We start from the raw sequence: 27,693 nt of genomic DNA on the forward strand, positions 1-27,693 counted from the left end.
GGAGAAATCAGAGGAAAGTCACTAGCCAGGGAGCACAAACAGCAGCTGGTAAGATGTGCATGCAAGGCTGTTACCCGTGTATCCAGTAGGGAGACTGAACTCAGCAGGGAAGATAGGTGAGAAGAAAGATGGACCTAAAACAGGAAAGCAAGGACAACTAAGACCCTCCTGGATAAGCTGGAGCCCATGGGGACCAGTTGGTACCTTCCAGGACAAAATGGAACCCATATCTCTCCAATACGTCTAAACCGGACAATGCAGTGATCTTTGCCTGGAGCTGTATGTGCACCTGGCCCAGGACCTGGAGTCACTAGAGGAGGTGTTCTGGGAGGATCTGAGGAGATGTGGTCCAAGCTGCCACCCTACACCAACAAGGGGATCAAGGATATCAGTGACAACTTGAATGAGTGTGTCCGTTCTTGACCTCATACCAACCTTCTGTAATGGCTGCTGCTTCCTCATTCCTTCCCAGACTCACAGAACTTTCTGTGTGTCCAACCTTAACCCAGAGTCATACATGGAAACACATTCTGGAGAGCAGAGAACCAGCTAAGCTACGTTAAGACAATACAAAACTACCACACACTGAAACAGATGACAGTTAAATGGTCCCATTTCCACAAACCGGAAGACAAACGCAGCATGACACTGAAGTTCATCCACTGAGCAAAGGAGCCTAATCCATGGGGATAATCACACATCCTACTCTAGCCTCTGCTGCATACCTGGGATCGGATCTGCACCCCAGGTGAAAGGGTCAACATTTTCTTTCCACCAAGGAGTCTTTGGACCAGAGGAGATGCTTTCTCTAATTGGCACAAAGTCACTGCATAGGCTAGGGGTGAACTCAGGTACATGAGAAGACAGCCAGCTTTCCATCAAATTGTAAATTCCCAAAAGTATGTAGAAGTGATCTTCTCCATAAAAATTTCCCCGGGTCATTTTCTTACTTGTAGCTCGTATTCTGCACCATACAAAGTCTTGTTGTGGCTTCTTTTGGACTCTAAAGAGCTCCATGGGAAATGTCTTAGATGGACTGGTAAGTTCTTTCTCTCCTGAAGTCCTTGGTAGTGTTGGGGAAGAGGGAGAATCCTCCTCCGCCCTTTCCCTTAAGGTTCTTATGGCTGGCCCAATAATTAAAAGACAGGTTAGCAGGAGAAAATAATACCAAATTTAATAACATGTGTACGTGGGATAAACCAGGGAAACTGAGTTTCTCGACAAATGGCGAAGGTTTTCACCTTAAATAGCATATTCAGGTAGACAAAGAAGGATGTTGGGGGGCGGTAGTGGTTTGGGATTTCAGAGGGGAAGAAGACAATTCACATGGAGAGGGAAATGTAAATGTTCGTCAGATAATTCTTTACTGGCCCACCTATAGATAATGTGGCTGGAGAGACAGAAATCACAGTAATCAAGAGTATGTAGATTTAAGTCCTCTCCTTCTGTACTGATAAGAGTTTCTACAAATAAGGCCATCCCCCCCTCTTCCCACTAAACAGAGGGAGATACCTTTACAAATGTAAATGTTTGGTAAGCAGAACTTTGATATGAATGGGCTTAGCAAGGACCCTGCCAGTCTGTCCATACCCAGAGTTAAATTCCTTTAGGCTGTTAGTGGAGGAGGTCAAATGTCTGTCAGAGAAAATAATCAAGGTAAAGAGACATATTTCAGGGTGGCCAATTTTTGGTCTCCCACAGTAGCTTCCAAGTACTAACTCATTCATTTGGTCAAAACATTTCTTTCTCTGAGACCATATCACTTGGAGGAGAAAACCTCAACAATTCATCCAAGATGTTTTGATTTGGTTGATCTTAGGTTTTAAGTTTTATCTGGACAATGTTTAAGGGGGCTCAGAAGTTCCATTGTTTGTTTCATTTCCTAGATCATGTCTCTGTAGAGTCATTCTCACCCTGACCCTGATCAGTGATAATAGTGAAACATTGAAAATGAAACCCACTGAGTAATCCCTACGGGGAAGATCTGTCATCTACCATCTTCTGTCTTAGGAAGACACTTCACAAATGAAAAGAAGGCTTCCCTTGTAGGTAGCCTTCCAGGTGGACCTCTTTGTAACAAAGCAGTCCTTCCTTAAATAGGGGATTTGGTGCCACCGTCCACTCTGCTGACTGAAACCAAGAAAGAGTATATCACCTAAGCACTGGCACGTTGTCACCTCTTGTTCTCAGCGAGATGTAGGAGACTGATTATCGGCACACCATGCAGTGTTCGTGTGAAGTCACGGACTTTTCCAGGGCTCCATGTGTTCCTATTCCAAGTCTCGTCACACGCTGGGGGGTGGCCACTCTCCATTCAAGGGAGATTTTTTTATTCTTTTTGTGGCAAGAGGTATAAGGAATCTTGATGAAGTGTAATCATGCTTTTGAGTGAGCATGCTGTGTTTATTAGCATGGTTCTCTTGATGACCAAGCTCTAGATAAGCATTTAAAAATACAGAAAAAAAAAAGGCCAAGTAGGGTATTACTGATTCATACTTCTATTAGAGTCTTTACATACACATGGATTTTTTTTTTTTTTTCTGGGAAAGATCTTTTACTAGCAAAGCATGACTCTCTAGATTATGCTGTTCTGTTGCTACAGTGATACAGATATTGTAACAGAAAGTGAAATAAAACATATACAAATGGTTTATCACTGTACTTATTCTCTTTTTTGAAGTATTAATTATTATAAAATTAACTACTGTAAAATGACCACATTCACATTCATATTACTTTCATATTATTTCTGACTTGATAAATATTTTAAATAGACAGTTTTAAGAGAAACGTTCTTAATGTTTTGAAGAAATGTCCATCCACAAGGTGTTGGAGAGATTTTGCTCCACGTGTTTTCATCTAAAGACTTTGGATTCAGCTACTTAAGATCATTCCATACTTGATATTAGATTCACTGGAAGCTGAAGGAACAGAATTATCTTCTTGCCTCTGTATTCTGACATATGTTTGTTAAATGTCTAAAGATAATGAAAAAGTACTTTGGGTGAGAAACAGCATTCCTTTTTTTTCCTCTCTCATGAGGGGAAAAAAAAAAAACCCAGATGGTACTTATTTAACATTCTCAAATATATGGCACCACATATTTTGTCTAGTAAAAAGAAAAAAAAAAAGATTATTAGGATACAGTTTGTGAGTTCTTGACAAACAACCTGATATAGCACATACTTTGCCAGGTCTGTCAAAGTGAAATACTTTTGGAAATAGAACTAGCTGTATTTTATGTGTGCTTAGTTTAAAAATGGAGTGAGTTTCCTTGAAATATGATTTCCAAGTTTGGAAGTGTTGCATGAATGCACTCCATTCTAACTCAAAGGGGGGTGATTGATGGGCAAAAGATGGGGCATTCATGTGGCCATCCTTGTCTTGTGTGTGTGACTCAGTAGGCTCCATAGAGACATCTTTTTCTCAATGTTAGTGTCATTTTTAAGATTGCTTTTTTTCTTTTTTTTTGTGAGGGAGATCAGCCCTGAGCTAACATCCATGCTAATCCTCCTCTTTTTGCTGAGGAAGACGGGCTCTGAGCTAACATCCATTGCCAATCCTCCTCCTTTTTTTTTTTCTTCCCCAAAGCCCCCCAGTAGATAGTTGCATGTCATAGTTGCACATCCTTCTAGTTGCTGTATGTGGGACATGGCCTCAGCATGGCAGGAGAAGAGGTGTGTAGGTGTGCGCCCGGGATCCGAACCCTGGGCCGCCAGTAGCGGAGCGTGCGCACTTAATCGCTAAGCCACCTGGCTGGCCCTAAGATTACGTTTTACAGAATTGTTTTTCTTCTTAATTCCCTTTTCCTCTATAGAGTTGTCTTAAGAAACCATTATTCCCCTTTATTTTTTTGCAATTATAAGATTCCTCACATTAAAAATTAAATTTTCGTTTTTTTCTTCATTTTGATCAATTTGTTAAGATATTACAAAGATTAAGAGCCTAAACTATGGAGTCAGACATCCTGGTTACTAATGTTAGTTCTGCACTTACTAATGTATGATCTTAGAAAGTGACTTAACTTCTAGGTTATTTAGGAGTTTTTTGCTGTAAAATGGGGATAATACCAGTACCTACTTTATGGCTGTAGTGAGAATTTCAGGATTATATATGCAGTGCATCAAACATCACTTGGGGTGTAGTAAGCACTACAGAAGTGTATTCTTATCATATAATTCACCTTTCTGACATTTGTCTTGCAAACATAGGAAATCTTGAAAACATTTCTCTCCCTGACCCTTCTGAGTCCAACTAGATTCCATACTTGAGCATGTCCTCCAAGAGCCCTGTTTTAGCAAAACTCCTGTCGATTTGGCTTAGCCAGAATCCCCCACCCTCGATATCTGATAGCCCTTCTCATCCCCCACCAGTCCCCAGGTGCTATTTGATTACCCTGGCCTGCCTGTTGGGTTAGTTTAGCAAACAATTACCCTTCCCTCTCAGTCATTTTCCATCCACCTCTGTCCCCGACCCCTGCCACCCCCACACACTCTGCTCCTTGGCTTTTCTTGTTGTATTTGGAGAGGAGCCCAATCTCTCTCCCCTACTCCAAAAGCCCTTTGCAGTAGTCCCTATACCTATCCCAACAGTCCTGAATAAAGTCTGCATTTCCATTTCATCAAATGTCATGAATAATTTTCTTTTCTTTAACAATCTCCCTCTTAATCCCTCTTCCTTCCATTTTCTTAACCTGTCATAACTTTGGAATGGAACTACCACATGGTCCAACAACCCCACTTCTGGGTATATATCCAAAGGAAATGAAAGCATTACCTCAAAGAGATAGCTGCACCCCTCATGTTCACTGCAGCATTATTCACAATAGCCAAAGTATGGGAACAGCCTAAATGTCTGTCAACAGATGCATGGATCAAGAATAGGTGGTCTATATACACAATGGAATATTATTCAGCCTTAAAAGCGAAGGAAATCCTGCCGTTTACAACAACATGGATGAACTCTGAGGGCATTATTCTAAGTGAAATAAGCCAGACAAAGAAAGATAGATATTACATGGTATCACTTATATGTGGAATCTAGGAAAAAAAGTTAAACTCGTAGAAACAGAGGGTAGGATGGCAGTTGGCAGGGGCTCGGTGGGGGGAACCGGGAGAGGTAGGTAAAAGGGTACAAACTTTCAGTTATGAGACGTATAAGGCCTGAGGACCTAATGTATCACATGGTGACTATAGTTGATAACACTGTATTGGATAATTAAAGTTTGCTAACAGAGTAGAACTTAAATGTTCTCACCAAAAAAAAAGGTAAATATGTTTGGTGATGGATGTGGGGGAATCCTTTCACAATGTATCCATGTACCAGATCATCACCCTGTACACTTTAAATATCCTGCAATTTTATTTGTTAATTATACCTCAGTGAGGCTGAAAAAATAAAATAAATACATTTGGGACAGTGTTGACTGGATCTACTGCTTGAACATTTGATTCGCCTTTATTCCTCACTATAAACAGTGATTTTTTTTGAGTCAACAGAGAGGAGTGACTTAAATTCAGCATTGATTTTCAACTTTAAAAAGAAAGCAAAATTACAGCTTTACTTGAGGGAAAATCAAAGATAAACACAAGCACACCACTTCCATAAGACACGTTCTCTGTTTACCAACCCGTTTATTTCAAAAGTGCAGAGCGTGCCTTTGAGCGCTGGGTGTGAGGAGTCCTTTTATTGAATTTATTTACTTATCTGTTTCCTTGAGGGCAGCATAGAGTATTATTCATTTTTGTATACCCAGTCTCCAGCACTTGATAGACAATAAATGATTCTGTTTTAACTCAACGTGTTTTAAGAGATGTTCTCATGAGCATCTTCTGGTTTAAGTGCATGTTAGGAGTTTAGCCTCTTCTGACTGGGTTGGGAGTTCCTTGAAATCAAGTATTGAGTACTGACACGCAGGAGGGACTCAGTTCATTTTATTCAAATAATAAGCGGCTGATTGGAAAGGAACAAGATCAGAGGCAGGGAGAAGAGCTGGAAATTAGCAGAGTCATCCAGGAGAGAAAGATGGGGGTCTGATCCAGGGCAGAGGTCTGATCCAAGGTGGTGGCAATGCACGTGGAGAGGAGGGACAGCTTCAAGGGCTAATCAGAAGAGTAGAATCAATCCCGGCTGTTCATTTATCAAGTTGTGGGCTTTGGAGAGGAGGAAGAGAGGGGTCAGTGATGAAGTTCATGTTTCTCCCCATTCGGGGTGAAATTGTGATGCTTTCTATCAAGCTAGAGGAACCAGCACGGGAGTGAAGTGTAGAGCGCACATGATAGGTATTAATGAGATGTCCAAAGAGAACTTCATAGATGAGTCTCAAGTACAGGGGCTGTGTCTGGAGAAATTGGCGATTCATTAACTGACAGCTTGAAGAGACTGGTGACCATAAGGGTGAGACAGGAAGAGGGTCAGAACAGAATGCCTTGAAACTGCATCATTTCGGAGGATCTGGAGAGCTTGATGGAAGGAGGTGTATGGAAGAGAGGTCCATGAGAGACTAAAATGGAGACATCTAGGGGAAAGGAGAACATGAGGAGGGCTACACAAACGAGCAGAGAAAGAAAACCCCAGCAGTGTCATGTGCAGCAATTGCATCAAATACACCGAGGACCAAAATATGTCTTTTTTTTTTCATTTATTTTATTATGGTATAATTTGCATACAATAAAATTAACACTTTTAGGTGTTCAGTTTTGTGAAACTGACAAATATATACAGTTGTGCAACACTGCTCAATCAAGATATGGAAAAATTGCATTACAATTCCACCTCCCCCACCCCCCCTCGCAAATAACACCTTTAAGCATCCCCAACCCAGCCCCTGGCCACCCTCGATCTGTTCACTGTCCGTATAGCTTTGCCTCTTTGCAAGAATGTCACATAAATGGAATTATACAGTATGCATTTATTCTGTGAATTGGGCTTGCGTCACTCGGCATCATGCACTGAGATTGGTCCCCGCTGTTGCGTATATCAGTATTCATTCCTCTTTGTTGCTGAGTGGTGTGAATGTACCACAGTCTGTGTATCCGTCCCCCCGTTAAGGGGCATGTGGACTGTGTCCAATTTTTTGTTTGTTAAATTAAGTTATGAAAAATCTTGTGGGTAACCAATGTAAAAGCTGTTTTAGTGCAGTGGATATGAAGAAAGCCAGACTGAAGATGGACGAGGAGTGCATGGGGATTTGTGAGGAGCAGATGGCAATTATAGATTCATATTCATGAAATTTGGCTTTGAAGTGAAGGAGAGCAAGAGATCTGAAGTTTCAGTGAGAAAGAGGTTCAAGTGAAGATTTTGTTATTTTTATCATAGGAAGATAAGAGATATTTGAGCATGTGGATACTCTGAGGGCAAATACAGGATTTTGTTTTGGTTTTGGGGTTTTTTTGCTATTATGCAATATATACATGCCTGAAAAATAAATCTAGTAATCAGCAAAATCGTTGTCTAAAAATAGCAAGGCTCATGGGAAAATATGTCAGGAGCATTTTTCTCAAAACCTTTTGAACTTTGTAACCTGAGTAATAAAAATAAATACAATTATATCAAAACCACTAGCAAATGAAAAAGACATTTAAAGTGCTAATTTTAAAAGGCTGCCAGGATGAGTGTAGAATATTACCTTGAAATAAATAACGATAGCTTGATGGGAGGGGGTGTACAGAAGGTTTTGGAAGACAGTGGCAAAAACGCACAAAAGTCAGGGAGAACCAGACGATAAGCACATCCAAGATGGAGAGAATGGCTGCCCCCATGGGCCAGAAAGAGAATATGAGGTGAATCGAAATTGTGTACAGTTATCTTTTTTCCCATATAGTTGACGCTTCCAGTTGTGTTAGTGTACAGTCATATGCCACACCATGATGTTTCAGTCAACCACAGACTGCATATACGAGAGTGGCCCCATAAGATTAGCACCTTATAGTCTAGGTGTGTGGTAGGCTATACTATCTAGGTTTGTGCAGGTACCCTCTATGATGTTCACACAGTGACGAAATTACCTAATGACGCATTTCTCAGAACTTATCCATGTCATTAAGCAGCACATGACTGTATCTTTGTATTCCATTGCTGTGACTTGGTGGTATGAAACATTAATCTCTAGAGTAAAATTTTTCTGAACCAACGCAACATCCACATTCTACTGACACCATTCCTCCAATGATCAATGCCATTTGCACTAATTCATGACACGGACTAGGTGTGTATCAGTAGAAAGAATGATGTTAAACGTACAGGAGAGAAAAGTTTGGTGGAATGAGGTCCCAAATAATTTAGGATCAGATAGAGTCCATAACAGTAGTTGTGATGAATCCCTTAACCCTGAAGTCTTATTAGGAGGCATCTGGGTCAACTCCCCCATTTTACAAGTGGACCATATCAATAACTTCTAGATTGTCAATTTTAGCTACCATGGTTAATTGGCACCATTTCAATTGTTGAAATTGTTATCTATGGGTTTTCTAAATTTTCAGTATATAGCTCATAAAAGCCATGGATGCTGGGGCACACAGGAGATACATGTCAGAAAAATCATACCATAATGAATATAAAAGCTATCAGCAGATGATTTCATTATGATCCTTCTAAATGAAACTTTCTATTTGTTCTATTGTTTGTCACATATCTTATTCAAGAATGAACTTATATTATCGTCTGCAGCTTGTCTGACAGAACCAGACAGACTTGTTCAAAGAACAGCACACCAATCTCAAAATGGTGGCCCCCATATTGCAATGGCCTCAGAACGAGAGGGATCATGACCAGGATGAGGTTCATTATAGTCGAAGTGGTACAAGATCAGTTTCAGTCTGTGCCCCGATGATTTCCCTGTTTAGGCTTCAGGGATAAATCCGGGATACTCTTTCGTAATTATCTGTTTGCACATTGACACCCCCAATTAAACATGAACTTGAAGAGAGGAGGATTGTATTCCCTTCACATTTGAATTCAAGCTCTAGTCCCCAGTCTGGCAGCTAGAAGGTGGTGCAATTAGTGCTTATTAGATCAATGTATGAGAAGGGAAAGAATGATGGAGTTATTTTCCAATTGGTGTTAATTCATTTAAAAGTGACTACACTTGTTCTATCTTTTACCAGACCTGCAGCACTATTGATAGGCAGGAAGGTGAAATACTGGATCCCGAGGCCAATCAAAGTAGACTTAAGCTAACTGCTTGGCACACAGGTTCACATCACGAGGTGGAATGATGCAGCCTTTGCAAGAAACAGCCTCGGGTTCCAATTCTGACTCTATCAGTTTCTAGGTACAGGAGTTTGAGTAAGTTTCCTTGTCTCCTGCTCCTCAGAGTGTGGTGCCATGGACCAACAGCATCATCACCTGGGAGCTTGTTAGAAAGGCAGACTCTCAGGCTCCATCCCAGACCTGCTGAACTAAAATCTGAATTTTAACTAGATCCCCAGATGATGTGTGTGCACATTAAATTTTGAGAAACACTGGCCTAGACTCTCTGAATTTTCATTTCCTCAGTTGTAAAAAAGTGAAAAATGACCCACTTGTGGAAATATGAGGGCTATAAAAATGCATGTAAAATTCTTAGCACGTAGTAGCAGTGCCAAAATGAGAGCTATTAATAACAAGAATAGCAATAAAATGCAGCAGTAAGTGCATTAGATGTTGGAGATGAACAGAACCGTAGGCAAGGACAACTTCTCTCTCCCATTCTTTCTCTGTCTCTCTGCAAAGCTATAGCAATAGAGTTTCTAGATTTGTGTTTAAGTTCAATTATGGCAGTGGTTGTCAACTGAGGGCACTTCACCCAGGGGACAACTGGCAATGTCTGGAGACATTTTTGGTTGCCATCACTGGGTGGCAAGGATGTGACCACATCTAGTGGGTAGAGGCCAGGGATGCTGCTCGACATCCTACAATGCACAGGACTTTTCCATACAACAAACAATGATCCAGCCCCAAACATTAATAGTGCCAAGGCTGAAAAATCCTGAATTATAGTAATCTAGAAATATCTATTTGTAGAAAGGACACATTGGTAAGTGAAGGTCTTCCAATAAGGACATAAAAGAATAATATTTCTAGATATACCCAGAACATCAACTATGAGTAGGATCATACACATTACTTGGGGGAAGGAATTGGGGGATGAATCAGAAATTTTCTCAAAGAATTCTTTCTCCCTCTCTAAGAACATACTTTTCTGTTAGTTATCTCAACAAGAAAGTTAAATTGGTAGAGTTCTTGTTGGCTAGGAGGTTATAAGGAAAGCTGGACATTAAATATGAAGGCATTTTATGATGCAAATGAATATACTATGATGTAACGTCCAAGAGATTGTAAATCAAACACTAAACACAAATTTCAAACAAGGACTTATCACCTCTAGGCACAGAATGCTGTTAATGATGTCAGTGCTCAGCTGCATCTTGTATGTGGTGGGAAAATATCAACTGCAGAATTATTTCATTTACAACAAATGGTCACATTAGTTCTCTGCAATAAAGCACACTCTGGGTCATAAAAACACATCAAAAAAGAAAAATTTGCCTTAATTTATTACCTCAATTTTGTGCCCAAATTTCCCTAGCTATTCCTCTTTTTTTAATTTTATGACTTTTATGGTTTATTTATAAGCAGAATGCTGTCCTAAATGGATGAACCTGTTTACTAGTAAATCAGTAAACTGTAAACATTGCTATAAAATAAAGAATGTTGTTGTGATAAATCAAAAATGAAGAATACTAGGTATTCTAAGAGAGCATTTTTGGTGGTTCCACCCGCTAACTCAATTCCTGCACCCATGAATCAGTGATGTTTGCTGGTTTATGAGCCTTGCAAAGCACAAGTATTTCCCTTTTCCTGCTCAGCACATCTCTGTAGTCATAAATATGTAATTGATTTTGTCCTATTACATTCTTCCTATATTACCTTTTGCAATAATCACATATAAATCCATAGGCTTGTGGTTTCCTTTATTATAAATTTTTCATTAAAGTCCTCATTCTTCTTTCCTTAGTTGTAGGCATAAGCAAAAATAATCAGAACAGTCAAACTTAGATAATTCTTGTTTTTTGTATTCACATTCCTTTGTTATATTTATTATCAATAATTATTTCTTTCATCCTATAAATGTACTTACCATCTAAAAATACATCATTTTTCCTTCCACAGGTGACTCTCTAGGAAATTCCCAATACAGAGCAACAACTCTGCTTTAAAGTGCCATGTGAAAAGCAGTACCACCATAATAAGAGAATCTTCCTTACAAAGGTGAGAAAGGGCCTTGGAGAAAGAATTGGCAGAGTTTTTGTGCAGAGAAAAGTAGAGTTTCTACCATGTAGTACACACAACACATGGATTAAAAAAGTAAAATGAAATGAAGTATACATTAAAATTAAGGTAAAAAGGAATTGCAAAATTGTAGGCAAGAACCCATAACATTTTGAAAATGCTCAAGACATTTCTAAACACATCGTCTCCCTGCCTTAATAGCTTAATATTCATCAAAGTAGTGTATGCTTTTATTTATCAGACTCTCTTTCTCTGTCTTCATGACGATCTCTAATGACCTATTCAGAAAATGTTTTCCTCTCGTTGACTCTGAGCTTATCTGATTCAGATGTTGAACTACCCAATGAGGGAATGCCTCCTCCAGTGGACACACTGTTAGTAGCAGGATTGTGAAGCCAAAGCTTGCGTTTGCCTGTTGGGGGCTTTCCAGGTCCCTGCTTTAGGTTCTTGGGATGTTGTCAGGGGTCACTGACTTGGACCCTCAAGTCAGTTTTCCAATCAAGGAAAACGTGATTCTCCTCCAAGGGGACAGGGGTAAGCCCAGATGGGCCCCTGGGGCTGCCCCCTTTTCACACCACATATGATGGTCAGGGCGAATGAAGACAACCTAGCCCTACCTGGGCAACACTTTCAGGGTTGAGATTGCTATACTCATTCCACCAAGTAAAGAGCCCTCGTGAATAGAAGTGCTACCTACAGTAAAGAGGGACTTGAGTGGGTAGTGAAGGATGCAGGTGAAAAATACCGTATGGTACCTGTAGGCTCCGCCCATATTTCCTGTCTTGCTCTGTCTTATATGGTTACGTTTTTTAATTAAAAGCCTTATTTCCTTGTCTTTCCCCCTAAACTGGTAGGGTGTGTTGGCTGTGATGGTGAAACTTATCACTTACTCCCTAGGTTGTGGACTATCAACATGGGATCCAGGTAAAGCCAGAGAGGAAAGGGACATCCCCAAGATATCCAGGACTCACTGCCAGGTGACGGGGCTGTAGGCTGTCTCCTTTGAGGGAGGAGTTTACGCATATTTTTATTGTAAGTGCAATTGCTGCAACATGTTAGGCGGAGGATAATTTTGCAAATGTATATATAAAGACAAGGGTCTTTCTGCACAGTAGAGAGGCGAGGAATTTTACGGGAGTTTTTGTTTTGATCCCATATCATCCATTCAGCCATCCTATTCTCAACAATGGTATCCTGACTTCTTTTGCATGGAGGGGTTAAGGCAATCTCTTTAACTTTCATGGCATCATAGAGCGGTGAGCATGTAACCTAATTAGGGCAATTGGATTCTCTCTTCAAGGACTTTGAATACGAAACAGAGCAGAAGAAGGTCTACAGTGGATTCATCCCAAGAGCTGGACCCAAATGAAGCAGTCAACCAATCCCTGCTGCCTGCATCCTGCAGATGCCTTTGTCCTTGCCAGGTGCTGGCCTGAATTCTCTCTGAGGTTCTAGTTAGCTCAATGCTTAAATTCTTTTCCTTTTTTTTCCCCTTAAGTTAGCTAGCATTGGTTTCTATCACCGGGACTAATCAATAAATCCAAATTGACAGTCCTCATAACTAATTTCAACATATCATAGTTAGTTAGGTGAATATGAATTTCTTCAAATCGATTTTCAATCTGGTTGAAAAGACTGGACTATCCATTTTTCTGTTGTATTGTTTTCATCATTGAGGGGGCCCAATGCAGAATATTATTATTATTATAAAACTTGTATTTATTGTAGAAATTGTGTTAATCACTGTAAAGCTTTCAAACAAAAACCAGAACACTTTTATTAATATAGATTCTTCCATCAAATGACTCAAAACAGCGGAAGCCATGAAGATTTCTTTAACACTGGAGGATTGCATTTCATATGGGGCAATGGCTGCAGGTATGGACACCATTTAGTATTCTCATCTCCAGTTACCCCTAGTAGAAAGGGCTAGGGCTGGGCATTAAGTCAGATGCAGAATAACGGGCATTCTAGTAACACAAGGACAGGAAAGATTAAGGGCAAACTCATTGTGACATGTTGTAAATGAGGCCATGGTGATCTAGACCAAAACTGATGGGGCCATCACCACTGGTTGAAATTGAATCAGAAAACTCCCATGTGGGTATATATCACCACAATGTCAAGAATTAAGACAAGATACAGGTGATTGATTAAGTTTGTAAATAGCCCATGACAACTGATTTCTATGCAAACCAATTTAATGACTGCTCAGTAAATGGAGTTGATTGATAAGTCTGACTGTTTTGTCTTAAGAGATTTTACCAGATGTCATTATCTTTTACAAACTTTTTTCCTCCCAAATATATTGAAGCCTAGGCCTTTTGGAGTTGCTCACCTAATTCAGAATTGGAGCAACAGAAAGCATACACATCGGTGAGAAATGAGCCTAGTAAATGATAATTCTTTGAGTTCATCCCTTAGAACTTGGTCTAAATACCGGCATTCTTTTGAGAACGAGTGAACAATTGCACCAGAAAAGCTCCAATCCTCATCTTGTCAGCTCTTCCTCTAGGATAAATGACCAGAAGAAATTCCTAAGAACTGCCGGGGTCACCATCAGAAGAAACATGGGTTTAAATCTAAGAAAAACAGAACGTTAAAAGTTTAAACTGCTCTCATGAATGTACGATACTTGTCTCCAAGAAATCATTGTCCAGGGGCCAGCCCGGTGCCACAGCGGTTGAGTTCACGCATGCTGCTTTGGCAGCCTGGGGTTCACAGGTTCCGATCCTGGGCGAGGACTTACTCACCGCTCATCAAGCCCATGCCGAAGTGGCGTCCCATATAGAAGAACTAGAAGGACCTACAACTGGGATATACAACTATGTCCTGGGGCTTTGGGGAGAAAAAAGAAAAAGAGGAAGATTGGCAACAGATGTTAGCTCAAGGCCAATTTTCCTCGGGAAAAAAAAATGACTATAAAATAAAAAAGAAACCATTGTCCCATGATAATGGAATAAACAGCTGAAAATGTCAAAGTGAGAAGCATGATAGAATGCTTATTCTGATAACTGGATACTGACTAATTGGTCATAATGAGACGTGGCCCACAGAAGTGCTCTGACTTTTCATTCTGGCATACAACCTTAGAATACAATTCCCCTGTTATCATCAGTCTTCTGTTGCACAGATGAAGTTGTTTATATGGCTCACTTGGTTAATTATTCACATCTCTGCCACGAGGAACAGTTTAGGTCTATCATCAAAAAAACCCAAAAACTACTGTGATCAAGGAAGTGTCCACTTCAGAAAGGTAATTTAGGCTGATATTTGTTATCTCTTTCTGTTTTGTAGTTGTTTAGGGTTAAATCTAAAGTTTCCTCAGATTTTTGCCCCATGAAAACTAATGTCTCATCATTTAGTATTGATTGTTAACTAAAATACCCCTGACTCATATGAGTTATGAATCTATTTGTTTCCATTTCCTCAAATGGGCATACCTTTCTTGATTAATGTATAGGGTATCCATCTTCTTTAGAATAGGACTTGTCCAATTTTAATGTTTCTATAAATCACCTGAGAATCTCCATAAAGCAGAGATTCTAAGCCAGCAGATCGGGGGCAGGGCCTGAGAGTCTGTATTTCCCACAGGCTCCCAGGTGATGCTGCTTCCATTCCTTGGAGTAGCAAGGCTTAAGTCAGGGATCAGCACACTTTTTCTGCAAAACACCAGGTAGGAAACATTACAGGCTTTATGGTCCACACACTCTCTGTCCTGACTCTCCCCTCATAGCCCGAAAGTAGCCAGAGACAACGCAGAAACAAATAAACATGGCTGCATTTCAGTCAGGTTTTATTTAGGAACAGTAAAATTTGAATTTCATAGAATTTTCACATGTCACAAAATATTATTCTTTGTGATTTCTTCCAAATATTTAAAAATGTTAAAAAAACACTTTCAGCTCATGAGCCATAAAAAACAGGCGCCCAGGGCCGTAGTTGATGATCTCTGTTTTAAGGCAGCGTTGGGTGTTAGATTGAGTTGTCCGCAAAAAGTGGAACAGGCCCAGACAAGGAGCATTGCTTTCTCTTCCCCCTCCAGAGGCCGCAATTGGTTTAGCGGAGTTCTCTGAAACAGCAAAAGAACTGAAGGGTTTCATGGACAATTTACAAGTTATTATCTTGATTATCTGTCCTGGAAGAGTGGATAATGAGGCCACATTTGCAGTTCCACATATTTTATTGGAGCTTCTAGAAATTATGTTCAGGGCAGATATCAACCATCTGTTGAATTGTTGTGTATTTAATATTACGGTACAGATCAGTGAGACATATGAAATACACACAGCAAGATTTATAGAAATTAGTCACTGTCTAATTTTGGTTTAACTGCAGCTTTAGGCGATGACTGTGATGTCTCCTTACTTAATATTTCCGTATGTCCATACTCTTACCACTAGAACCAAATTAAAGCTTTCCATGCACCATTATATTAAAGTTTTGAGCCTCAGGTAGTACACTTAAGTTGGAGAAATCGGGAGGTCCTGTTGTCATGTGAGGTCCAGACAGTCTCCCACCCTGAGGATGTAGCATTGTGACCAGACTGCATTGACTTCTGAGCTGTACTTTACCTTCCCTTGACCTTGACTATGTAACCTCCTAGTTTTGTAGGATACTGTAGCTTGGAAGACTCAGAGAAGGGAAGCTTAATCCTGGAGGAAAAGAGACTGTACCATAATTACAATCTTGGAATCTAGCATATGGCACGCCACGTCATCAAACCCAGGAAGCCTTAGATTGAAAGTTGTACCTTTATTTTAAATACCACTAAGAAATCTTTTTAGAATGTCACTTTGACTATGCCAGTCCATCCATGGTAAGACACGTGCCAATTTTATATACAGTCCTCAGAATCAATGAAATATAGTATTTAACTCTCAGGTGCATACGGAGGTGAGAATTATCTAGTTTGCATTCATGTGAGATGATGGTTATGGCATACAAAACATGTGTATTTCTATTGCTTCATTTCCTTCTGGATGGACTAATATGATTATTTTCTGATGGGTAAATGGAATCTCAGACACATGGAATCTCTTATCTCAGCTTACACAGGTACCACATTAGTTAGGGAATTCTAGCTGCTAAAACAAATCTGAACAGGTGTAATGACTCCAACACGATGGAAGTTCATTTCTCACTCCTGCGAAGACCACAACAGGTGTGCCTGATCAGCAGCCCACTTTTCCCCAAGCAGGCATTTGGGACCAGAGCCCTTGCATCTTATGGAATCGTCTTCCATGTGTAGTTCCCAAGTTCTCTGTGCCTGTGGCTTCAAGTCGGTGGGATTGGAAAGAGTGTGGGGAGGCGCACCTGGAAGGTTTTTATGGTGTCACTCAACACTTCTGCTTGCATTCCTTCAGCTGGAACTCAGTCACAGGACACTCAGCTGCAAATGAAGTTGGGAAATGGGTCTTGCATTTTACTAACAAGAAGAGAAAGCTTACCTACTGCTCAAGCTACAATCCTTTAGGTTTCTTTCTTCTCCTCCTTAACTGAACCCCTTCTAATCTTTTTAATGCCTATACTCCAAATTCTACCCCAAAGGGAAGAGATTACCAAAATCAAGGATTTTGGTGATGATAATGATCTTTTCCTGCTTTTCTACTCTCCTTTATCTCTGCATTTTTTTTTTTTTAATTTTAGTGCCATGAGACAGGCAATTCTGAATTTCGTTTCCTGCAAGTTTATGATAGCACTCTTTAAATTATTCGGAATGATATTTCTTCCCATGATGGGAATATTATCTTTGTTTTTATCTCTGAGCCTATTGTATCAGCTAGTGGAACTTGTAAAGTTAGCACCTTGACATTTTCTTGTCATGGTTCAAACTCCAGTTTAAATTTGCATGAGGGGAGGAGCTGCTTTGGGAGATCTGTACATATGATCATGCATTCCAGCTACACTGCAGGTTAAAAATCCATGACTGCGATAGAAAAAGCCAAGCTCTAAGTAGCCAGCACTGGGAGAAAATTGGCTCATTTTAACAAGTGACTTGTAGAATAGACGAGGCTGCCAAAGATTCTAGAGTGTTTTTGCCTTCCCTTTTCCCCATGGCATTTGCAGAATACATTTTATATTTCTGATCCTGGGATGTGAAAAAAAGCCCATCAATGCCAACTGGTGGCACAGCAGCCAGGCATGCAGGCAGGAGTGCTTGTCCTCGCTCTAGTTCATGATTGAAATGTCCCAGCGAAAGGCTCTGAAGCCTCAGCCGTCCAAGACCTTGGACCTGCTCATCTCATCCAGCCTATTGCTGTGATTTTTTAAAATAATGAATCAATTATCCAGATGTCTTTGTAGGGCTCTGCATTGCAGAAATAGTGTCTCTTCAGCAACCACAAGGACAAGTGGAGCAATACAAAGATAAGAGATGAAAAATGGAAATGTTGACCTTGTATGTAGAAAATCCTAAAGACTCCACACAAAAACTGTCAGAACGCAATGACTTCAGCAAAGTTGCAGGATACAAAATCAACGCACAAAAATCAATTGCTTTCTATACACTAACAATGAACAATCTGAAAAGGAAATTAAGAAAACAATCTCATTTACAATAGCATCAAAAAGAATAAAATACTTAGGAATAAAGTTGACCAAGGAGATGGAAAACTTGTATATTGAAAACTAAAAAACATGACAGAAATTAAAGAAGACACCAATAAATGGAAAGACATCTTATGTTCATGAATTGGAAGACAATATTGTTAAAATGTTCATTCTACACAAAGCAATCTACAAGTTCAATGCAATCCCTATCAAAATTCCAATGGCGTTTTTTGTAGGAAAAAAAAAATCTGAAACTCATATGGAATCACGAGATCTCAAGTAACCAAAACAATTTTGAAAAAGAAAAACAAATTTGAAGGCCTCACACTTCCTGATTTCAAAACATATTACAAAGTTACAGTAATCAAAACAGTTGTGGTACTGACATAAAGACAGACATAGACCAATGGAACAGAAATGACAGCCCAGAAATAATCTTTTGTGCATTTGGTCAAATGATCTTTGACCAAAGAATTCCAAGACTATACAATGGGGAAAGGACAGTCTCTTCAACAAATGGTGCTTGGAAAACTAGATATCCACATGCAAAAGAAAGAAGTTGGATCCTTACCTTACACCATATGCAAAAATTAACTCAAAATTAAATAAAAATCTAAACCTAAGACGTAAAACTACAAAACTCCTAGAAGAAAACATACAGAAAAAGCTTCATGATATTGGATTTTTAATGATTTCTTGGCTATGACATCAAGAACATAGGCATCAAAAGAAAAAACAGACAAATGGGACTACATCAAATTTAAAATCTGTACTGGGCTGGCCTGCTGGCACAGTGGCTAAGTGCGCGAGCTCCACTTCAGCGGCCCAAGGTTTGCAGGTTTGGATCCTGGGCGCACACCGATGCACTGCTTATCAAGCCATGCTGTGGCAGTGTCCCAAATAAAGTAGAGGAAGATGGGCATGGATGTTAGCTCAGGGCCAATCTTCCTCACAAAAAAAGAAAAAAATCTTCTGTACATCAAAGGAAACAACCAACAGAGTGAAAAGGCAACCTACAGAATCAGAGAAAATATTTGTAAGTCATACATTTTATAAAGAGTTAACATCCAGAATACATAAAGAGCTCCTACAACTCACCACTACCAACAAAACCCAAATAATCTAATAAAAAAGACAGACATCTCTTCAAAGAAGACATACAAATGGCCAGTAAGCATATGAAAAGATGCTCAACATTACCAGTCATTAGCGAAATGCAAATCAAAACTACAATGAAATATCATCTCACATCCTTTAAGATAACCAGAATCAAAAAAAAAAAAAAAAAAGCAGGAAATAACAAGTGTTGGTGAGGATGTGGAGAAATTGGAACCCTCGTGCACTGTTGGTGGGAATGTAAAATGGTACAGTTGCTACAGAAAACAGAATGGAGATTCTTCAAAAATAAAAATAGAATTATCATGTGATCCAGCAATCCCAGTTCTGGGTATATATATCTAGAAGAATTGAAACTAGGATCTCAAAAAGATATTTGGACATCCATATTCATTGCAGAATTATTCATAATAGCCAAGATGTGGATGAAATCCAAATGTCCATTAATAGATGTATGGATAAAGAAAATGTGGTTTATACATACAAGGGAATATTATTCAGTCTTTAAAAAGAAGGAAATCCTGTTCCATGCTACAGCATGAATGAACCTTCAGGACATTATGCTAAGTGAAATAAGCCAGTCACAAAATGACAAATACTGTACAATTCCACTTATATGAGGTATCTAAATTAGTCAATCTCGTAAAAACAGAAAGTAGAATTGTGGTTGCCAGGGGCGGGGGGGGGGGTGGTGGGAAATGGAGAGTTATTCTTCCACGGGTACAGAGTTTCAGTTTTGCAGATAAAAAAGTTCTAGAGATCTGTTGCACAACAATGTGAATGTAGTTAACACTACTGCACTCTACACTTAAAGTTGGATAAGACAGTAAATATTATGTTATGGGTTTTTTTTCCTATAATTAATAATAAAAAGAGCAAATATTGAGGCTATGGGCTTGATGGTGATGCTTGGCATATCAGATTCTGGTTTCTGGGTCCAGTAATTAGTTTTGTCAACAACAACAACAAACCCCCCCAACTTTTACTAAAATGTACTCAGGCAATAAAGTTGTTGAAACAGCTGGGTGAATTTCAACAAAATATCAGGGTTCAGGTGATATTGATAAACTCTCAAGAACCCATGAAGGTTAGGAAATTAGTTACTGGTATCAGAATTAGTAGTATTTGAGTCCACTATTTGCTGTGGGCTCAGAACTTAAAAAGAAAGGCGTATTCCAATTAGTTATGTCTAAAAGTCTAAAGAACATTGAGGGGCACCTTGTGCAAAAAATCCAAATAATGTGACATGTGGAGTAAGAGAGATCTGACTTTGCATATATATGACACTATTCCTTTAAACATCCATAGCAAACAATACAAAATGCTAAATAATAAGAGTAAGGCTGTGACACCATATGTTTTGAAGCAACTTTTGAGTCACACCTACAAAGGTTGCACATATCTTTGGAAAACATTTTCATTATTTAATTACTGTGGGAGTCAAATTGCTCTTCTGGGCATCTAATTGAAGTCTGCAGGGCATTTTTAATGTCTTTAATTCTTTCTGGAGAACTGGATTGCTAGTTTCTACCTTAAAATTTGTGATTCTGTGGACTATAGCTCTCACTTGTCTTTAAAGGCTTCCAACAACGCAAATGTTTTGCAATTTTATTGAAAGTACAAAAAATACACCCATCGAAAGCTTTACTTTTGACTTTTTAATGAGATATATATATGCAAATATCTAAATAATTTTGGAAAGGATAGTTTTTCTGAACCTACTAAGCAGTACTAGAAAGTGAAAACACAAATTGTTATCCCAATCGTGAGGGTGATATCATTATTTATTACTTGCCTTAGTTTGGGTTTCTCCATAAGTAGACATAGCAAATCAGGATTCAAATGTAAGTGGCTTGTTTGGAACATAAAGCTAGGTGAGTGGGAACATGAGAAGGGAAGGTAATGAGTAAAGGGGTGTAGTCCATAGAAAAATATTGAGAGCTGAAGTTGTTTTAAATCTTCTATTAGCTACATTTTTAAAACATAGAAAAAAAGCACTGGCAATGTTAATTTAATAATATATTTTACTTAACCCAATATATCTAAAATACCATTTTAACATGCAATCAATATAAAATTATTAATGAGGTCTGTTCCATACGTTTCTTCATATGAAGTCTTAGTATGAAATCTGGTGTGCATTTTATATGTAAAGCACATCTCAGTTCTAACGGTCCACATTTCAAATACTCAATAGAGTTGTGATTGATGTCTACCATATTGGACTTCACAGTAATAAAGTATTGTTACTCGGCCAGCTCTCTCTGAGGATGACTGGAGCTTAATTTTTCCAGGAAAATGCTGGGAACTAATGTTACAATTATCCTATGAGAGAGCAAGGGAGCTGTGGTACCTATTCACGATGCCCTGTCCCTCCATGGTTAAGAGCTCCTCCCACAAGTGTTAATTCCCTGTCACTTCTCACCTGTCACCTGGAGAGAAAGGTGAAATCCGGCAGCTAGAGAAACCCAGTTGAAAAGTGGCTGGAATCTGCTAATAATAGCTTCTGCTACATTATTCAACATTATTTATATACAGATCAAGGCGAGATCCCGTCGCTCTGAGATAAATCGTCCCTTCACAATTAGAGCAAGATGCTTGGAAGTCTATCTTCATGCGTTTTTCAGGTTCAAAAATTCCGCACATGTCTTTGGAAAACACTGTCATTGTTTAGTTACCATTAGAATCTACTAGCGCTTCGGGGCATCTAATCGAAGTCTGCAGGGCAATTTTAGACTCTTTAATCTTGTTCTTTCTGGAGAACTGGATTGCTTTTTTCTATCTTAAAATTCATGATTTTGAGGATTTTAGCACCCACCTCTCTTTAAAGGCTTCCAATAATGTAAATTTGTTGCAATTTTATTGGAAGTAGAAAAAAATATGTCAAGTGAACATTTTTACTTTTGACTATTTTTTCATGATAGATTGGGTCATAAATCAGGCTCACAAATAACTTTTGTATCAGTTGTTTGTTGGATGTGTTCAAGTGGCACAATTTCTGTAAATACATAGGATAACAGTATAAAATGTGAAATTATATGATTGAGGCTGTGACGTGTCCTATATTTTAAAACAATTGCTGAGTCACACCTAGAAATCTGGGTTGGGCTATTTTTATGGCAGCGGGATTTCATTTCTTCAATAATGTGCAGGACATGATTTTGTGGCTGTGTTCTAATTTTTCCTCATTGATCTTCAGTTGAGAGACCAAAACAATCAAAAGAACATGTCATGCAGAGTAAGGAGATCTGACTTCACAACCTGCTAAGTTTGCTCCCCTGGGAAAAAAACTCCATGTCGTAGTTTTCAGATGTGCACCATAAAAACAGTAAAAACCTAGCATGCACGGATATTTTAAGAGTGAAGAAAAATTTCGTATTTGAAGGTACAGACCACACACATATAAAAGAGCTTCAGGGCCAGACTTTGAGGCCAAATGCTGCAGGGCATAATCCTATTATTTCAAAGTAGATCTCTCATCTTTTCATACATGCTGTGTAACTGCCCTGAAGACAAAGACAAAGGAATAAGCAGACAAACAAACCAAGCACCTCAGCCTAGGTTCTCTAAAAACAAACCTCAGGCAAAGTGCTAGCTGGTGCATTCCTGGAAGCAGCAATCCTGGCCTTTGAGAGAGCAGCTGCAGGAATAGAGGCAGTGAAGAACGGGAAGCAGACATAGTCGTGCTTTTTCACCACTGTTTCTCTATACGTCCAAGACACAAGGCTGGAGGTTGGACTGAGGCACTCAGAGAACGCCCAGGATGTCTCAGGGTGGATAACGTGGCACGTTTGCACTTTGGAACAGGAGAGAGGCCTTCATCTGCTGACTTCCTCCCATCTCCCGTCTCCCATTGGTCTAAGGTGCTCCTAGAGAGTTGACGTCTCTGCATTTCTACGTTGCTTCTCCTGGCCCCTTCAACTCGGGCCTGATGCTTCAACCAAGTCTGGAAATGCTGGGAGATGCCTGAGATTGGGCATGTGGCTTGTCAGCCTCAGGTGGTGGAATCATGTGTATCTACCACGTGGGCAGAAACGTGTGGGACTGGAGAGGGTAAGAGGATCTGGGAGAGCACCCACAATGACCCGCATCAAGGGACTGTCTTAGAAATTGTACCTTGCAGTTTATTCTTCATAGGTTAGAAATTAAGGGTCTTCTGGCATGGCTTACATGGACCAGCCCTTGCACTAATATATGTCTATTTGATGTGTAAAAGAGACTAACATATGGGGTTCTGTACAGGATGATGAGAAAAAGTAGGTTTAATATGTAAAGCAACGAAAAGTACCATTTGCTTTCGTTTTTAGTGTCAAGAAAATACAAAATACCGAAGAAGTCTTTTAGAAAACAACACAAAATTATTATCACATGTAATCCTGTTCTAAGATAAATGTTTTCATTGTAGCACATTAATTTTTGCTCATCCAAATATTGTAGGAAAGTTGAAATTTACATACCTTCTCAAGTACTAAGATTTTTTCTAACGTTCTAAAAATGTTCTCAACTTGCTTTGGAATTCCTCCTGCTGAAGGCACTGTAAGGCCTCAAACTTTCCAATCAAAGCTTTTGTGCTGATTAAAACAGTTTTTCAGGTTAGTTTCAAGCGTGTCAGAATATGTTCCCCTCCCCTCTTTTCCTAGGTAAGATGATATCTAAGACTGAAGGGGAGCTTAAAATTGTCTGACATTATGAGAATTTTATTAAATAATACTCAATGTCCGTCATTTTTTATCTCATTTTTTTACCATAATCAATAATTCTTCCTTGAATATCTTCCTTTACTAGTTATTCATTGAGGCATTTAAATGGATTCCTTCTAAGGAATCATCTTTCTTATGGAAATTATCTAAGATGTGGGTTTGCTTGTTAAATTATATTTTCCTGATAAACAATTAGCATTTTTATTTTTTAAAAGACATTTAATTGACCATCTAGGATCGTGTAGTCTGGCATATCTTACTGCTATAAATGCAATTTGATGGGGAAAGTAGGAGTCACCATCAACACAGTGAAAGTCCCTCCTTCCTGTGATATTGCTGATCAGTTAGAAGAGCTTCGTCATTGAGTTTCTCTGTGAGCGCCTCCTAGGTAGTAGGTAGGGACTCATGTTCCATCCATTTATGCATCCAACAAATGGAATCAGGGTTGTATCAAAGGGCCCACTGTATGCATTTATTTCACTCAGTTTCCTTTACCATTAAAATAGATCTTTGGCAAACTGTTCACAAAATACTTCCTGGCCTCCAGGGAAATCTAAGGGGATGTAAATACACCTAAACATATCTGAAATATGCATACTGTCCTGTCGTAGTACTAACGTATATCCTCTCGGAGTACACATTCTAGCCAGCCCAAAGCAGATGTTGGGGTACTTTGCAGAGTAAGCATAGCATGTGGCTATATGCCTGAATAATAATAACTCTCACTTCCATCATACTTTACAGTTTACAAAGTGTTTTTACCATGCATATGGGTGAGCATATGTTTCCATTTCTCTCTAACAATCCTACTTTCAAATATATTGCTACTGTCAGATTCTGTGATAGAGTGTGTAACTCTATTTCAAGGTTAGAAAATATGTCCCATCATTGAATCCTTACACAGACCCTATGAGTTGGTATCTGAGATAAGGCATCTCTTCGTTGAATCCTAGAGGAACCCTATGAGTAAATATCTTTGATGAGGAATCTAAGTTCCACACAAAATAAGTAACTTGTCCAAGTTCAGCTTGCTTACAAATGATCACCCTTGGGAGTTACACTTGGATCTCTGCCACCAAATTTGGCCATTTCTACACTACTAATCTACACCAGTGAAATATGGTTAAAAATTGTCATCCCAATTAGATTCAAATTTTACCACCAAACCAGGACCTTTCTGATGATACGTTAAGTGGGAAGATGGATTCTTAAAGCAGAATATTCATTGAAGTGATGATGGACAAGGGTGACTATCTAGTAAGAGGTTGTACATTGGGATGGAAGTATTCATTTCCAATATCCTATTAGAACTGGGTCTGGACCTGCTATCATTGTAGCTTCTGGTCTCTGGGATAGTTCAACAGAACTTTAACCTAAAGAGAGGTAAGAGTGAACTGAAAATGTACCCTTGGGTGCACCATGAAATGCCTCTCACTGGTGCATGAATGCTAGCTGGTGCTACAGCTCTCATGAACTGAAATGTAATAACTATGTGAGCCAAGTCAGTGCTTTGAAACAATCTAAAGACAGACTGATTTTCCAGCATCCAACATTATGGTAAAGCTGTGGTACTGCTCGAATCACCATACCAGCATCATATATCATAATCAGATATGGAATATAGGCTGATCCGAAGTCTGGGAGTCAAAGAGGAGCTAAACCTTCTTCCAAAGGGCTGTGATTGTGAACCGTGAGGCTATATGCTTGCATATCCTGCCAAGAATAGAAGTAACCTCTTGCCAGGCATCGAGCTTTTCAACTGCTCCTGCACACACGATAGCAACCGACTGCAGGGGTGGCATGCCATGTCAATCATTTAATCTGCAAAGTATTTTCAATTAAATGCGGTATTCTCATTCGACAGTGAGAGGCAATGCCAATACAGTCTCAAAAGGCTAATAATTGCAAACCCTGGCTTACCGAGTAATTCACGTCACAGACCACACAAGTCAAATATTGGAACAGGAAGCAGCACTTATAGATTTCGCCCTTAATTTAATTCTGAACATCAAGTGACCTCCCAATTTGCAGAAATTACAATATTTATGGGGAGGGTCAAGTGGAGTTTAAACAATTGTATTGTCCAACTGTGCAGCAGGAGCACTTATATGAGGTAAAGAAGCGATATCCTGCTGCAGGAAGAGAGTGTATCTAGTGAAACAATGAGGAGAGTTGGCCTCCATGTCTGAAGGCAAGGATATTAAGAAGATAGCATTTAAAGGAATTTCCCAGGCCTTTCGTGGGTGATTAACATAGATGGAAAAGCAGAAGCTCATAAAAAGCAGGGATTTGGGAGCTGGCCATGCCTCCAGTTGCATCCCTGTCTCAATCCTGGTTTGGACTGGGGAGTGTTTAGGAATGGGGTTGCTGAGTTGCAAGTGTATGTACCTTCCCGGCACTTGGTAAGGCCAAGTTAATGTTCAAAGTGGTTGTATACCTCGTCCTCGCCCCCGTGGTTTATATACTTCCACCAGAAGGCTTGGGGGTTTTAATTCCTCCATATCTTTGAGGCTATTTTCTTCATTGGTATTATTAGGATAGTCACACCTCACAGAGTTGTTGCTGACAAATGGAAGGAAAAAAATGTATAAACTACTTGGCAAAATGTATGATTTATAGCTGCCATTCAATGGTGGTGTTTCCCTTTTTTATTCTTTTATGTGCTTCCATTGCACACCACACACTCCTTTGCTAAAACACTTATTTCAGTCTATTGAGATTCCATTATTTACAAATGAAATTATGACTTTCTGGATACCAAAGCCTCTCTTTTTTCATTCGTTATATGCCTAGAACTTAGTACATAGCATTTAGTGGCTATCCTGTGAAATAAAATAAAAGATTAATGGTCTGAATTTATATGAGTCCATTTCAATATCTTGGGATATTAAGCCCTATTAAATTTGTGCAGTAATAAATGCTCCATCATAACTGAAAAAAATTACATTAATTTTTTAAAACATTATCATGAACTATTCCACATATATATATTACATCACAGTATGAATAAAGTACCCTTTATTTATGCACGCTCATCTTAAAATAGTTATTTGAGTGTGCTATGGACTGAATAAATGTGTCTCCCAAAATTCATGTTGAAGCCTCATCCCCAAGTGATGGTATTGGAGGTGCGGCCTTTGGGAGGTGATTAGGGTTAGATTACCTCACAAGGATGGGCCTCCCATGGTGGGATTAATGCTCTTGTAAAAAGAGGAAGAGACGCAAGAGCTCCCTCTCTCCATCATGTGAGGATACAGCAAGAAGGCGGCCACCTACATGCCAGGAAGTGAGCCCCAAGAATCCAACCATGCTGGCACCCTGATCTTGGACTTCTATCTTTCAGAACTGTGAGAAATAAATATTTGTTATTTAAGCCACTCAGTCTATGGTATTTGTTCTTGCAGCCTGCGCTAAGAAAGTGGCTTTCAGCTTTCTTATTTTTTCTTTATGTTGTGCTATTATGAGTAATGATGCTATGAAATTAGAGCACACGTATTCTTCATGCACATATTTAAAGTTTCCTCTAAGAATTTCTAAGTGAATGCTTAGGAGTGGACTTGCTGGATTATGGAGTATAAGCGACGTCTAAGTTCTGGATTGTGCTAAGTTAGTTTTCAAAGTTGTTGTACCAATTTGCATTCCCATCAGAAATATTTGGGAGTTTTAATTCCTCCACATTCTAGATAGCACTGGATATTGGTACATTCTAATATTGTCTAATATGGTAGAATGTAAAATGATTGTGTTTTTAATTTACATTTCCCTGATGTCTAATAAAGTTGAACGTCTTTTAACATGTTTACTGGCCGTTTGTGCATTATCCTTTGCGGCAAGTGTGTTCACATTTTTGCCTGTGTTCTTGAAGTGTGTCCCCCATCCCTTCCACTCTGTGAGCTCCGTCATTTGTTAAGTCTGTGTAGAGGTCTGTTCCTGGTTCTCCATTATGTTCCATTCGACATCTGGTCTACCAATAATGTACCTCCTTAACTACTTTAGGTTTGACTTGATATCTGCTAGTCCATAACCACCTTTGTCCAGGAGTATTTTGGTGATT

The 27,693-nt window shown here is 39.3% G+C and overlaps 1 long non-coding RNA gene across 1 annotated transcript in view; it reads left to right on the plus strand.

Moving 5' to 3' along the window:
- Positions 1 to 27,422, plus strand: part of LOC147911625 (uncharacterized) — a 50,748-nt gene extending 23,326 nt beyond the window's left edge. Inside the window, exons 2-6 of the long non-coding RNA XR_015550814.1 lie at positions 11,152 to 11,250; positions 12,169 to 12,248; positions 12,572 to 12,695; positions 13,060 to 13,149; positions 22,139 to 27,422. This is a non-coding gene — a long non-coding RNA (uncharacterized LOC147911625). The remainder of the gene's footprint in view (positions 1 to 11,151; positions 11,251 to 12,168; positions 12,249 to 12,571; positions 12,696 to 13,059; positions 13,150 to 22,138) is intronic.
- The last annotated feature ends 271 nt before the right edge of the window (positions 27,423 to 27,693 follow it).

This window comes from Ceratotherium simum, chromosome Y (genome assembly GCF_057802395.1).
Source record: "Ceratotherium simum simum isolate JZ-2026a chromosome Y, ASM5780239v1, whole genome shotgun sequence".
Classification (NCBI taxonomy): Eukaryota; Metazoa; Chordata; class Mammalia; order Perissodactyla; family Rhinocerotidae; genus Ceratotherium; species Ceratotherium simum.